The sequence below is a fragment of the Muscardinus avellanarius genome (genome assembly GCF_963383645.1).
Source record: "Muscardinus avellanarius genome assembly, chromosome: 9".
Lineage (NCBI taxonomy): Eukaryota > Metazoa > Chordata > Mammalia > Rodentia > Gliridae > Muscardinus > Muscardinus avellanarius.
Window position 1 is genome coordinate 5,628,131 of NC_137795.1, and position 16,267 is coordinate 5,644,397.

The following is a 16,267-nucleotide window of genomic DNA, read 5'->3' on the forward strand; positions in this document are numbered from 1 at the left end:
CGGAGCCCGAGCCTCCCGCGGCCCTAGTCCGCGCGGGGCCGCCCCGGGCCGCGACGTCACGGGCGCTGGCCAATCCCGGGGTTCCGGCGCGGTGACGTCACGGAGTGGGCGGGGCGGCCGCGGCGCTCGCGGGGCGCTCGCCTGGCCCGGGGATGGGGCTTACTGGAGTTAGCCCCAGGAGCGATTTTCCGATCGCGATTTACGTGCAAGAGACTCCCGCGGAACTGCAGATAGCTGGCACTCGCCAGAGGAACTGGAAAAATGTACGGCAAGCAGAGCTCTTCATTTTGCAGAAGGTAAAATTCTGCCCTCCCTCCCATTCATGTAAAAGAAGTCTCTCCGTGCGTTTACTAGACACAGACAGGAATGTCGATTTGGAAAGAGAGGGGTTTTTGCATAGCATAAAGCCGAGTGTTTCTTAGAAATGTGCCTCGTAAAACGTAAAACTAGCTTGGGTTTTATGCAGCTTGAATTCGTGGTGCATAACCGAGACTGGTGAACTGCCGTTTGGGAGGCAGAGAAAGTACTTTTTAAAATAAGAGTACAGGGCCCGGCGATCGCACCTGTTGAATGCCCTCTGGCTGGGGGTATCCGACAGGCATTACTGGATTGCAGAAAATGCTTAAGACAATCCTCGCCCGCACGGCATGCAAGACACGTTAAATAACATTCATTCCATAAACATTTAGTCAGCGTGTATCTTTAAGGGGTGTCTTCTGAGCCAGACGCGGGTGCTAGCCCTGGGGATAGAAATATGACCGGTATGTATCTCCACCCTCAATGAGCTCATGAATTAGCCAAGAGTCACTCACGACAACACGTACCCGTGCAACACACCCTTTACTCAGTGGAACAGATGCGATACCACAAATTGCCCACTTTGCACATATCTGGGGTAAGAATTCCTCCCTTAGTAAATTGAATAGTGATCAGCCCACAGGCATCCTGGGCATTGCATCTTTTCTGATCTTCTTTCCTGTTGAGAGCTATCCTTACCTAAAAGCTCACACTCCTGTGAAAAAGCTTCTTGGCTCCATCCGTCTTCCTTTAAGGCAATTTAGCTCAGTGAACCGCTATGGAGCAACTACCAGACAGAGGTGCACAAGGCCCGCTGTTGGCCACTGAGGAGCTTATAGACTCTGAATTAGTCAGGATTTTAAGATGGCTCCCGGATCCCTGTTTCTCAGGGTATACACACATATTCTCCCAATTATTCAATCAAATGTCAACCTAGGTGCTTCTCTGAGGGATTTTTGCCGACATAATTAAAGTCCCAAGTCAATTAACCTTAAGATAGATTATCCTTAATGGGCCTGGCCTAATCAGATGAGCTCTTAAACTGGGCTCTTCCTGAAGAGAAATGTAGAGCATGAAGTGGTCCTCCCTGCACTGATGGCTTTGGAGATGGAGGGGGCCACCTGTCAGGGACCAGGGAGCCCTGTCTATATGTTAAACACACACACACCTCAAGATAGTGCACATTTCCTTGCCACTCTACCTGGTTCTGCCATTTAAAGAGTAATATATGGCCAGGCGTGGTGGCGCACGCTTGTAATCCCCGCGCTTGGGAGGCGGAGACAGGAGAATGCGCAGGTTCGGAGCCAACCTTGCTAGCTTAAGAGACTCTGTTTAAAAAAAAAAAAAAATATATATATATATATATATATATATATATATATATATGTATATATATTAGGTCTGGGAGTGTAGCCTGGAGGTAGAAGGGCTTCCAGGAACCCCAGTACCACACAAAAAAGTAATATATGTCAGCCCAGCCTGTAAACTCCAGAAATGAAAAATCCTTAAATTTGAGGTGAAATTATGTAAAAATACATTGCTTTTCTCCTTTTTGGAAAAGGAGCTAAGTCTGTATGTTTTTAAAAGCCCACCTATCAAGTTGGCTCCAAGTGATAGGTGACCATAATTTTAAAGTTCTACTTATTTAACAAGCACTTTTTTTTTAAATCAGAAAGTATTTCTCAGCCAGGCGTGGTGGCGCACGCTTGTAATCCAAGCATTTGGGAGTCTGAGACCAGAGGATCGCGGTTCATGGCCAGCCTCAGCTACTTAGTGAGGCCCTTTGCAACTCAGTGAAACCCTGTTTCAAAATAAAGAATAAAAAATAGGGCAGGGGGTGTAGCTCCGAGGTCGAATGCCCCTGGGTTCCATCCCCAGACCTGCAAAAAAAAAAAAAAAAAAAAAGGTATTTCTCATGATGAAAAAAAAAAAAGGTTTCCCAGGCATAGAACAATGTTTCAATGAACTGAGTGGATTTTGTTGGTTTCCGAAGGAAGGAATCAATTTGAGGAGCAGAGGAGTAGAGATACACCGCTGGGCTGAGTCCTCCCTCTGTAGTCACGGTGAGTACTAGTCACGGTGGTGATAGCATGGTCAGTACTGCTCACAGGCTCAGTTTTTCCAAGTCTTTAGGATAGTGTTTCTGAACGGGATCACCACTGACGTTTGGCGTGGGATGATCCTTCGTTGCAAGGGCTTCCTGCGCATTGCAGGACACTTAGCACCCTGGCCGGCCTCTACCCATTAGTTGCCAGTAGCCTCTACCCATTAGTTGCCAGTAGCATGTCCCTCTCTGCTCCCCTCTTCCCTTTCTGAAAACCCCAAATGCATCTGAAAACCCCATCTGCAGATGTCTTCTGGAGGATGCAATTGCTCCCACTTAAGAACAACAGAGAGAAAGCCTTGCATCGGCTCTCTTTTGATAATTCTCATTAACTGTCGGAAAGGGATGGCTATAAATCAGCCGAAACTCAGCCAGGGAAGTCGGCCTACAGGAGTCACTTGCATGATGCTTTTCATAAGGCAACTGGCAATGTCACTGGTTGCTGAGATGTGAAGATCACACATCTCCACCTGGTCCCTCCTGCCGGGGAGAGTCCTCCCCAGGAGGACCACAAGAGGGATGTTTACAGCCACAGGTACAGGACAGAGCCCGTTTCCGAGTTTCCTCCAGGGCTTCTGTGCTGCTGGCGGGTGAAGGAGCATGAGGGGCTCTCTAGACCCCTTTCTTTTGTTCCCGTAAGGTTTGGGGCAAAGTTTGGAAATAGAAGGAAGATGAAAACATATCTCATTGGTTGGGGGAACATTGCACAGGCTTCATTGTGTTTAGAGAAACATTTCTGTTCCTTCATGAGTCAAGACTTGCCTTCTCTGAAAAGCGCCATTTGTCCTGGGGAAGAAGAGAAGGCCTGTGCAAACCCCGCTGGCCTAGGTCCCGGGGCCCAGGTGGAGGGCAGGGCCCACCTAAGACTCCGCTGAGTCAGCTCGGGCCTCGCGCTGCGGTTCACCTACAATTTGACCTTATATTCGCTCCCGCTTTGAAGTGCATTTAATTAGCCTTGCTGTTGGGTAAATGTTCTTTGTGTATACAGTCTTCCAGTTCTGAGGTAGGAGGAATTAGAAGCAGAAGAGAGGCTGGTGGCCATATGCGCCTTTGGCCCGAGCCCAGTGCAGTCAATAATAGGTGTGCCCCAGCCAGGCGTGGTGGCGCACATTTTAAATCCCAGTACTTGGGAGGCTGAGACAGGAGGATCAGGCGGGTTCGAAGCCAGTCTCAGCTACTTAGTGAGGCTCTCGGCAGCTTAGTGAGACCCTGTTTCCGAATAAAAAATAGAAAATAGTTCTGGGGATGTAGCCTGGAGGTAGAAGACAGAAGACCCCTGGGTTCTAACCCCAGTACCACACACACAAAAAAAATTAAAAATAAAAAAGGTGTGCCCCAAACGCCAGCAGGTGAGATAGGCGGAGAAGTGTGTGATTTGCCTCAGCAGTGATGGAGGAGGGGAAGGGACCCAGGGATTCAAGAAGCAACACAGAAGGATGAGGGCCATCCCCTCCCTGGTAGGGCATTGCATCTGCAGGCCCTGGGACCCCAGGAGCAGGCCCAGGGGGTGAGCAGAGGACAGAGAGATGCAAGACGGAAGCTCAGGCCAAAGTTTGTTTTGTTGTAACTAGAGCCAGAAGAAAAATGAAATTGGGAGGCCAGCAAAACTTCAAAATCGACAGGAATGAGTCACTGCAATTTAACCCGAATGTCAATAAAGCCCAGACGGATTTATTGCATGTTCCTTCCTACTCTCTGGCTGGGCAGAGTCATCCTGCATCTTTAAGGCTTGGGTGTTGAATCTGAGGGAGTCATGGGTCCCACCCTTAGCTGCATGGGCCTTAGAGCACGCCCCCTTAATCCAAAGCACCTGCGTGCATTTCCTTTTATATATGTCAAAGAAACAAAGAGTTACTTCCAACCTGTCTTTCAATTTTATCATCTTATCCTGCCACTCGGGATTCTAGTTTGCTCAGTCATTTCCTCCCCTTTCCCTCAGTTTCAACCAAAATAGTCTCTCCTTCCCCCTGGTTTAATCCTTTGTGCCGCCTTTCTTGGGTAAAGTAAAACACATCGAACTTCCCCTTCCACAGTATCTCACTGCTTTTGAGGGGGCAGAGCCGTTCTGCTAGTGCGTTTTTCTGTTTGTCCTCTGATAACAATTACAGTTCTGCCTCTATTTTCTTGTCTGCTGGAGCCTGTTGGGACGCAGCTGTGTGAGCTCACCCTCTGGAGAGGTGTCCCAAGAGCACGACTCCGGAACTCGTCCACCAATGTGGGATTTCCTCTAGGAAAAGGTGCGTATCCGGGCAATTTGCTAACCAGAACTGCCATCTGCCAGTAGCAGACCCACTCCTTCATTTTTTTCTTGGAAGGGGTGTTCTGAGGATGGAACCCAGGGGTATTCTACCTCTAAACTACAGCCCTGAGCCGGGGATGGTGGTGCATGCTTGCAACCCCAGCATTCAGGAGGCTAAGACAAGAGGATCTTGGTTCGCAAACCACCTCAGCTACTTAATAAGGCCCTTTGCAACTCAGTGAGACCCTGTTTCGAAATAAAGAATGAAAAATAAGGCTGGGGTGTAGCTTGGAGGTAGAATGCCCTGGGTTCCATCCCCAGTACAAAAAAGAAAAAAAAAAAAAAGAAAAGAAAAGAAACAAAAACACTATAGCCCTGGCCTTTTCTTTTCTTTTATTTCTTTTTTTTTTTTTTAATTTTGAAGCAGGGCCTCACTAAATTGCTGAGGTCTCTCTAAGTTGCAAAGTCTGGGCTCAAACCTGGGATCTCCTGTCTCAGCCTCCCAAGTACTGGGATTACAGGTGTGCACCACTGTGTCTCGCAAGGTAATAGAATTTAACTAGAATTTGCATTTAGGATTGTGAACACCACGATCCTGGCGTCTAATCCAGGCAAAGTCTGTGCCAGGACTTTGATAAATATAGGAAAACACAACAAAAATATGTCAGAAGAGTTTTGGTCAGCATTTTCTAAAGGATAAGAACAAATCATGACAGTCAGGGTGCTGAAAAATCTCCAGGGGCTTCCTAAGCCATTTCTGAAATATGTTTATCAGTGATGCTCTTATCGATACAAATTTAGCCTCGGGAAAGGCTGAGCCTCTCTTCTGACCTGATCACCCTTTTCATGCAAACCCTACAATAGCAACACATTAAAGAAATCCAGCACCTAGGGTCCTACGAGATGAAAGAACCAGTCTCAAACTAGTTGTGGTGGCAAAAGCTTGTTAACTCAGTGCTTGGGAGACTGAGACAGGAGGGTGTAGATTTATGGCCAGTCTCAGGAACTTGGCTAAGCCCTCTGCAGCTTAGTGAGACCCTGTTTCAAAATAAAAAATAAAAATAGGGCTGGGGCTGCAGCCTGGAGGGAGAATGCTGCTGGGTTCAATCCCCAGTACCACAGACAGACAAATATCTAGTGTTAGTGGCTTTTCAGGGACACACTGGAAAATCTCAAAGACGTGTGAAAATATCCTGATTTTTCTGCACACGTGAACATGGTTAAGATGGTCATTTGTTTTGTTTCGTTTGTGTACTGGTAACTGAACTCAGGGGCATTCTACCTCCAAGTTACAACTCCAGCCTTTGTATTTTTTATTTTGAAATATGGTCTTACTAAGCTGTTGGTGGTTTTGCTAAATTGCTGAGATGGGGCTCAAACCTAAGATCCTCTTGTTTCAGCCTCCCAAGCACTGAGATTACAAGCATGTGCCACCACACCCGGCTTAAAATATTTTATTACAATAAAAAGATAAAAATATGATTAAAAGTTACCCCCAGAAATCCCAATTTTATTTATTTATTTATTTATTTATTTATTTATTTATTTATTTACTGGTGGTACTGAGGGTAGAACCCAGGGCTTTCTACCTCCAGGATATACTACCAGATATTGTATATATACTGTGGGGGGGGGGGTCTGGGGATGGAACCCAGGGGCATTTGACCTCTGAGCTACACCCCCTGCCTAATTTTTTGTTCTTTACTTTTGAAACAGGGTCTCACACAGTTTCAAAGGGCCTCACTAAGTAGCTGAGGCTGTCCCTGAACCGCAATCCTCCGGGCTCAGCCTCCCAAGTGCAGGGATTACAAGCGTGTGCCACCACGCCTGGCTCCAATTTTATTTTATTTTTTTTAAATTTAAGTTCTCATTTTTGGGGGAGGGTAAAAATTACCAAAAGTTTTCAGAAGATATTTGGATTCTTGGTTAGGACAGGATCATGAGTTCTTTAGAAACAATATTTTATTATCTATTTAGTTGGAATTAAAATCTGGCATTTAAGAATAAACAGAGTCAGCAACATGATTAAAAAGAACCTTGGAGCCGGGCATGGTGGCACACGCTTGGGAGGCTGAGACGGGAGGATTGCACAGGTTCGAAGCCAGCCTCAGCTACTTAGTGCAACTCTCAGCAACTTAGCGCGACCCTGTTTCCAAAAAATATATATATATATATAATGGGTCTGGGAGTATAGCCCAGAGGTAGAAAGCCTCTGGGTTCCACCCCTAGTACCACCAAATAAATAAATAAATAATAAATAAATAAATAACTTTCTTTCTTTCACAAGCAAAGAACTCTATACTTTTCCTCCTTAAATAATAAAGGTAAAGTCAAGTCCACTGTGGTGACAGAGACCTATAATCTACTACTTGGGAGGCATCACAGGTTTGAGGCCAGCCTCAACAATGTAGCAAGACCTTCGGCAACCTTGAAAGACCTTATTTTGAAACAAAAAGTAAAGCGAGCTATGGTGGCTCACACTTGTAATCCCAGCATTTTGGAGGCTGAGACAGGAGGATAGCAGTTTGTGGCCAGTCTCAGCTACTTAGTGAGGCCCTCTGCAACTCAGTGAGACCCTGTTCCAGAATGTTTCAAAATAAAGAATAAAAAAAAGGGCTGAGGGTGTAGCTTGGAGGTAGAATGCCTCTGGGAATCCTGCTGCAAAAGAAAGAAAGAGAGGGGGGTGGAAGGAAGGAAGGAAGGAAGGAAGGAAAGAAGGAAGGAAAGAGGACTAGTGGTGTAGCTCAGAAACAGAATGCTCCTGATGTGATGAGATGATCCCTTTGCCCTTTTTGAGTTATGTGATGCATTTGCCCAAAATCCTTGAGAGACAAGCGTCCTTTTAAGCTTTATAACTCTTTTAAGTTTAACAACTCTGACTCCATCTTGACGTACATGAAGTTCAATAAACAGGAAGGGAGGATGGAAACGTTTTCTTTCTGATAAGCTAGTTCTACTTAGCTCACCCCACCCCTGTATCCTGGAATTTAAGCTAAACGCCCAGCCTTGTATCTTCCTGAACATCTGTCTGCTTGTGTGCTATGCATAGTTGCTTGGTTCTGTTAAGTCATGACCTGTCAGCATGATGGAAAAAGAGTATATAAGCTGCGCTTTGTAAGAGATCGGGGCCCTTGCTAGCTCTGCCGTGTCAGAAGAGCTTGGGTCCAGATTTGAATCTGCAATAAAGTGTGACTTGGTGTGACAATTCGGACTCTGTGATCAGTTAATTGCGAGGTGCACTACAACACTGGGGTCAACCTCCAGCACCGATAAATAAATGAATAATCAAGAGAAAGAGCATTAAGTTTTTCCAGAAAGACCCACAATCTTTACTATTCAGGCAGATTACATGTCAAGCAATGGGTAACATTGTAGGGAAAGGCTAATCAAGAAAACAAGCCCACCAACTCGGGGGAAATTTACTAAAATTCAAATACACTGAACACCACTACACATCTACTTTTCAGACTCAAGTATTATGAATGAAGATAAATTAAGCCCACGTTCCAAATTGTATCCTCCTTTCATGTCCCACAGCACACCACAGATTCTCTTTAGGATGGATCTGGGGGGTGGGGTTGCAGGGTCAAAACTAATTTCATAATAATAGCAAATAATACAGTATAATAATAGAAATTGGCTTATTAGCGCTGCTCTTTAGTTTTTTGGATTAACATGCAATGTGTTCATCATTGTACTTTCAAATGAGTCGCTAAGCATTAAGATTTGGGGCGTTCTATATTTAATACAGTAAATATTGATAGCTTTGACCTACATAAAATAGTTATTTAGAGTCCTCAGTAAGTGCTAAGTGAACAAAAAACTCAGAAACCTAACAAAAAAAGGTCCCAGAAACCTTGGCACCTTGGCACACACCTGTAATCCCAGGTACTCTGGAGGCTGAGGCAGGAGGATCACAGGTTCCAGGCCAGCCTGGGTAATTTAGCGAAACACTATTTCAAAATAAAATGCAAAACGGGCTGAGGATGGAGCTCAGCAGTAGAGCATTTGCTTAGCATGTGTGAGGCCTTGGGTTCAAATACAGACACACACACACACACACACACACACACACACACACTCATTCTCTCTCCTCTCTCTCTCTCTCTCTCTCTCTCTCTCTCTCTCTCTCTCTCTCTCTCTTCCTCTCTCCAAGAACTACTGCTTTAGGACAAAGTTATTTTTCCTTTGGAAAATAAAAGTGGGCACAGATGTATTTCTTTGTTACCATGGCTCTTAGGTTAGCCTTAGTGACGCATGCTTATAAAACCTTTAACACAAATTAATAACATCTGTTTGCAATGACCCAAAGATACAGCTCTCTGTAACATATAAAAACAAGAAATGTCTCTGTATGTTGTCCCAATCAGATATTAAACCAAAATCTGCTGTCCAGGGTTTCTCAGAGGAATACATGTCCTAATCGGCCGCTGCCTACCCTTGCCGCTGTGGCCACGGTCGCCATACCAAAAAGAATGAGAACCAAACTACCAAACTAATGCGTGAGCAACCACGTTCATAGCTGCACAGCTCACCATTGCCTAACTGTGGAACCAGCCAAGATGTCCTTCAACAGATGAGTGGATTACAAAACTATGGGATGTGTACACAATGAATTATAGCATTTACAGTGAAATGTCACAAAAAATAGGAGATCAGATGCTTTTCTTAACATGCAAAATATTAGGGAGAAATGGGTAACAGGAGGAACTCTGGATGAAGAAGGGACCCTCTAGAGGAGCAATGAAGGTGACATATCTGAGGGGATAAGAGGGAGGAGAAGGGAAACTCTTTAAAGCACATGATGGACTTAGACATATCAAAGTCAATCAGGAAGCCAGGCATGGGTAGGAGGGAGGGGGAGGGAAGGGATTAGAGATTGGGTAGGGGCTGATTGGGTGATGTGTGCATGTATATCTCCACAAGTTTTTTTTTATCCCATTAAGATGTATGACTACAATGCACCAATAAAAATTTATTTTAAAAAACGAGAAGAAAAAGCAAAATTAAGTTATGATTAGTTATCAATATTTTGGCATTCTACCTTAACTGATTACCTATACAGTCAGCGCCTCGTCTGTGAGATTTGTATACAAAGATTCAACCAAGCTTGGGCAAAACTATTTGGAAAAAAATTGCATCTTTAACTGAACAGGTACAGACATTTTTCCCTTGTCATTATTTCCTAAACAATATGGTATAACAATTATCTACCCAGCACTTATATTGTGTTAGGTGTTATAAGTGATCTAGAGATAATTAACGTGCATAGGAAGTAGTCCATGGGCGAAATGCAAATATTCCATCATTTAATATAAGGGACTTGAACGACCATGGGTTTGGAAATCTCCTGCTGATACTGAGGGATGGCTGTGCTAGACAGTTACTTAAACTTTTCTAAGCAGACACTGAGATGCTTAGAAAAGCCTGGTGACTGAGACGTTCAGGAGATGCACAACTTTAGGCATGGCTGGATCCAGGTGCCTACGTAAAGGTCCTGGGTCTCTGTCTCTGCCCACCGCTCAGCTCTCTTCCTCTGCACTGGCTCTGTTCTCCAGCAATCCTTCATCTCCTGCTGAAAGGACAACCCCAAGCAGCTCTAGGCTCATACAGTCCACAGCTTCTCTGAGCTCAGAAAATGAGATTCATAGCCTCTCATTCTGAGTTTCCGATTATTCTCCTGAAAATCTAGGTGCTTGGAGTTAAAGCCCATCTCTGGGCTAGTTATTAGCACAGAGGCCGTGCTACCCAATTGCTGAACCTGGACCCCTGCTCACCCCCACGTCTGATCACGACTTGGGAACGCTGGCCTGACCACACCATTTGGAATAGAAATCAGGTGTTCTCTGAGGAGAGCGTGATGAGAAATGTTTCCACGCCGAGGCAGCAGTGCTTAGTGGAGAGGACCCAGACTGGCGTTCAGAGGCCCATGGCTTAGCTCTGGTCACACCCCTCCTATCAGTGTGGCCGCGGCTTTCTTGGGCATCACGACTTCAACGACAAAACAAATGAGCTGGATTAGATGACTTCAGATCTAAATCTCTGTGACCGTATTTCACTAATCCAGAGAGAATCGAGGTTCACTTTTCTGTTCCAGGGCTCAGAACCAACTAGAAGGAGGTTCTAGTTGACTTAGTCAAAGGTCATCTGGTTGTCAGCAATAGAAAGACATTTAAACTAAGAGAGCGGGAAGATGTCAGGGAATTCTGAATAAAAATCTAGAGTTTCTCACAGAACCCAAGGACAGGAATGGGCCTCATGGGACCAAGAACCAGGAACTACAAGAACACCAGGAGCAATTAATTTTTCTCTCCTCCCCATCCCCCTTCTCTTTCTGGCTCCTTCTCTCTGTCCATATTATATTTCCATCTAGCTCTTTGCACATCCGTTTCTTTCTTCTCTTTAATTGTCCACTTTCAGACTGGGCTTGGTGGTGCACGCTTATAATCCCAGCATTCGGGAGGCTGAGATAGGAGGATCACAGTTCGATGACAGCCTCAGCTTCCACTTAGTGAGGCCCTTTGCAACTCAGTGAGACCCTGTTTCAAAATAAAGAATAAAAACATAGGGCTGGGGGTGTAGCTCGGAGGCAGAATGCCCCTGGGTTCCATCCCAGTACCACAAAAATAAACAAACAAACAAACAAATAAGTGTCCACTCTCTCTGCTGCTCCGGGCTCACGGGTAGTAAGGACTTCTACTCATCAGTGTCCCTGACCTCCATCCCGGCCACAGCTAGACGAGCATCTCTGAATCCAGCCCCAGCTTGACAGGCTCCTCCAGGGTCCGCTGTCTGTTCCTGGCCAGAGAGCGCAGTCATCCTTCACAAACACAGCAGCCTGGGGCGGGGGGGTGCTCAGTGCAAGGGGGAGCTGGGAAGACTTCCCAAACGGCGTCTGTTTTGACAGAATAATATTTCTATACACAAAAGCACAAAGTACTATCGTAAAGAAAGAACTTTATAAGGTTTTTAGATAGACAGTCATAATGTAAAAAAAAAAAAATCCTTGGAAGGGGGTGGCTTCCCTGAGTACAGGAAGCTGAACATGAGTCATAGTAGCCCTATTTAAATAAAAGAGTGGGGGAACACTTGGTGGGAATTGTAGCCTGAAGTATAGCACTTACACAATCCCCAGGCCTTGCCTGCTCTAGGGCCTGGCTGTGAGGACACTCAGACATGCGCATATAGATCTGACGCTCTCTTTTTCCCACGTAGTAAGAGTAGCCAGATAGACCAATTCTTACAGCAACCCCCAAGCCAGTGTGTCCTGATCCTGCCTCTTAGAAGAAAGACCATCAGGTGGAGGCCCAGGCGGAGGCCCAGGCGGAGGCCCAGGCGGAGGCCCAGGCGGAGTCGTGAGCTGCACGTCCCCATCCTCATCTCTGTGGTCATAGCACTTGGAGTTCTTTATATAGATGCTTCTTGACCAATGATGGGGCTACCTCTCCTTAAGCCCATCACAATTGATAAGATAGAAGTTGAAAATGCATTTGATCCCTCTATCTACTGAAATCCTAGCCCACAGCTCTGCACAGTAGAGTGTCAGGGGTTCCCCGTGTGATCACCCAGCAGACAAGGAGCTGTTCCCGGGGCCTGCCACTGCCTCGCATAGAGATGGGACAGGAACCGGGCGTGGGAGTGCGCGCCTGCAATCCCAATACTCGAGAGCCTGAGACAGGAGGATCCCAGGTTCAAGGGCAGCCTTAGCAAGTTAGTGAGGCCCTCAGCAACTTAGTGGCACCCCGTTTCAAAATAAAAAACGGAAGCCGGATGTGGTGGTGCATGCTTGTAATCCCAGCATTTGGATGACTGAGACAGGAGGATCACAGTTCGTGGACAGCCTCGGCTATTAGTTAGTGAGGCCCTTTGCAACTTAGTGAGAACCCGTTTCAAAATAAAGAATAAAAAAAATAGGGCTGGGGGTGTAACTTGGAGGTAGAATGTCCTGGGTTCCATCCCTAGTACTGAAAAAAAAAAAAAAAAGAAGGTATACCTTTAAGGTAGAATGCCCATGGGTTTAACCCTCAGTACCCCCCCACACACACAAAAAAAAAAAAAAAAAAGGAGAAGAGGAGGAACAGAGAAGAAAGAAGAAGAGGAGGAGGAGAAGGAGGAGAAGGAGGAGAAATAATAGAGGAGGAGGACCTCTGGTCCAGGAAGTATGGTTTCTATGGTGTGTATTGCTTTCAGTAAGTCAAACCATCAAGCCAGGGACCATCCATACACACATACTATATGTAAATGTATGTGTAACTAACATATATGTACTCTAACATCTAACATCTAACATACAGTTCTTCCCTGCGGGTCTCTAAGGTCCTCCTGGCTCAGCCTTGCTCAAAGCTCCCTTGAGGCCATCGCAGACGTCAGGACGGGCGGGGCTCCTACAGAATGGCTTGCGCAGCCCGAGGCCTGGGCAGAACTGTGGGCGCCTGTAGCACAGGACAGACCACACACCAAGGCCAGCGTTTGCCCTGGAAATCGCAGTTAGCTACTTTTAGATCTTTGACCATATTATTTATTGATTTAGAAATGTAAACATCATCCTTTCCAAAATATGCCTCTGGGCAGAGAAACAAACGTTGAAAGTTAAAAATGAATGCAGCCAACTCATATTTCCACATGAAGAGAGGATGGTCAATCAACTAAGTCCTCCATCCCTCTGGCCTGTCCACCCCTCTCTCGTTTGTTTCTGATCAGCATCTTTTCTGATGTTTACTCTGAGCCGCCGCTTTCTGACCAGCCTCCAGGAGAGGGAAATGGAAACGTGTGTGGGTCAAAGAACAGGCGGGTCTGGAGATGTTTTCCCCGCATGGGGAATGCTTGCTGCCATTCCGGTTTGCCAGTCTGATTGTGTGTAGCTTGGGCTCTGAGTGGGGTTTTGCTTTATTCTTCCCCCAAGTAAAACAGACTGATGACAAAATGTACCACGATTGATTTGGGGAAAGGAAGAGCCAGAACTTATGATTTCTGATTGCGATTTCTGAATCTGAGAGGGTCAGATTGAATGAAGAGCCTTTCGTGGAGATGTGATGGCAGATTGTCCAGCAACGAGGAGCTGTGGGTATGTGGAGAGAGAGAGGGGAGGGATTCAGCAATAAAAATTTCCTCCTGAGAATTTTAAAGAAATTCAGTGAAACACTGAAACATACTTTTAAGCTCGTCCATTTGCTCTTATGCCCTTAGGAGAAAGAAAAAGTGCTGCTAATTTTTAAAGCAAGATTCTTAGGCTTTTGTGCAAAATTAATTATGGCAAAATACATATACATATTATAAACACATATATAACATAAAGTTTACCATTATGATCATCGGTACATTCACAGTGTCGTATAACCAGAACCACCACCTAGTTCTGGATCGTTTTCACTACCCCAGAGAGACACCTCATAGTCATTCCACGGTCATATCCCATTCTCCCTGGAAACCCGAGTCTGCTTTCAGTCTCTACAGGTTTACCTAAATATTTGATATAAATGGAATCATGCAAGATGTGGCATCTTGTGTCTGGCTCCTTTCACTCAGCACAGCGTTGTCAAGCACCACCCATGTTGTAGCTCGTATCAGTACCTCATCCTTCTCAGGGTTAAATAATATTCCTTTGCCCCACATCTGGTTTCTCCATTCGTTCATCACTCGATGGCCACTTGGGGTGTTTCCACCTTTTGCCTGTTGTTACTAGCGCTGCTCTGGTCACTCGTGCATGAGCCCGGGCTTGAACACCTGTCAGTTCTTCTGGGATACACCCGGGAGTGGAATTGCAGGGGCGTGTGGTAATTCTATGTTTATCTTATTGAGGAAAGGACAGACTGTCATCCGAGGCAGCTGCACTGTTTTGCATTCTCACCAATACACAAAGGTTCCAATTTCTCCACACCCTCGTCAACACTTGTTATCGCCTGTTGGGTTTATCTTTTCTAATTGTAGCCATCATATGAAGAGGTATCTCACTGTGACTTTAACTTGCCCTTCCCTAACTACTAGTTCTTAGCTTTTAGATAATTGAAGAGACTTAAGTCTCTAAGAGCTTCACCTCACCCTTAGAGTTTGAGATCCTCCTCTAAGATACAATATTTTACTCTAAGATACAATTTTAGAGTAAAATATCCTCAGTGTTGAGAACACAGTAGGTGATTAATCATTGCCTGTTGACAAATCTCTGTTTACAAAGAGAGCCTGAGCTTTGTGTATCGGCTCAGTACCAAAAAGAGTTGTATTTCGCTCAGGTTGGAAGGTCAGAGCACGTGATTACATCCTGAAGATCGCAGACAACCTCGGCAGGCAAATTCACACCTCAACAGGAAGCAGGACAGAAGCTTGAGAACCCACAGCGGCAAATGCCTGAAGGTCGATTACAGTTAAAACGGGGATCGGCTATGTTTTTATCTCCCCTTTCGTTTTTAATAAAATGTGTCTTGGCAGAGATCTCTTAAGGCAGATGGGCCATACTTCACAGAGGTGTGTGGTGGACTAACGGGAGCGAAACACTCGAGGCCGATAAGACTTGTGCTGTAACTGAAGGCTGAGATGCTCTTGGTAATGAGATTTCCAAAGCTGAGCGTTTACTACATGTGTGATAGTGTCCCGGGCCATTTATTAATAGCTGAGAATGTAATGTTCGGCTCTCAGACATTATCTCAGTCGTAATAATAGCTCTTTCCCAGACAGCAGCGCTGGTCCTGTCTGGGTTCACATCTGAGTTCTGCACTTGCTAGCTCTGAGATTTAAATTCTGTGAGTGCCAATTTCCTTATCTATAAAGCTGGAAATTAAAGTGCCCATCTCTTAGAGTTGCTTTGAGGATGTGCTAAGATAACCTGGTCAACCTTCTTCTTCTCCTTCTTCTTCTTTTTTGCGGTACTAGGGATGGAACCCAGGGGCATTCTACCTCCAAGCTAAATCCCCAGTCCTATTTTTTATTCTTTATTTTGAAACCGGGTCTCCCTGAGTTGCAAAGAGCCTCACTAAGTAGCTGAGGCTGTCCGCGAACCACGATCCTCCTGTCTCAGCCTCCCAAATACTGGGATTACAACGTGCGCCACCACGCCCGGCTTTCTGGTCAACTTCTTACAATGTCTGGTCCATGGAGAGAAGTTAGTATGTCTTAGCTCCTTTCACCTTCACTTAAAGCAGAGAAAATATAGACGGTATTCCTTTTATTTTGCAGAGGGGAAAGTACTCCAGCCCCCTAGTGGCAGAGAAGTCACCATCTTTTAGAGTGTCTTCCTGGCTCACAACCATTTCCAGCTCCCTGGCGTCTGTACCCTGACCCAAGGTGGTGGACGCACAGCAGTCACCTCGGCGCCTCTGGGCCACCACTGACTGAACAGCGGAAGTCGTGGCTGGGACAGAAGAGGGCCAATCAGATTCCTGCCCAAGAATTTGGAAACGAAGCCACAAGACTAGAACTGCGTGGCTAGAGCTGTGTCACGCGACCTTGGACCTGACACCATTGTGTTCGGGCTTGTGGTAGGAGGGATGGAGAAATCTGGACCTCAGAAGAGGGCAGCGGGGAGCAGGAAGGGCCGCAGTGAGGGCTGGAGAGACGGCCATGGCTTTCCAGTTCCAGCCCTGTGGGAGCCCGGCCCCCCCGCTCCCCCGGATCCCATGAGACCCCACCTGCGTGGT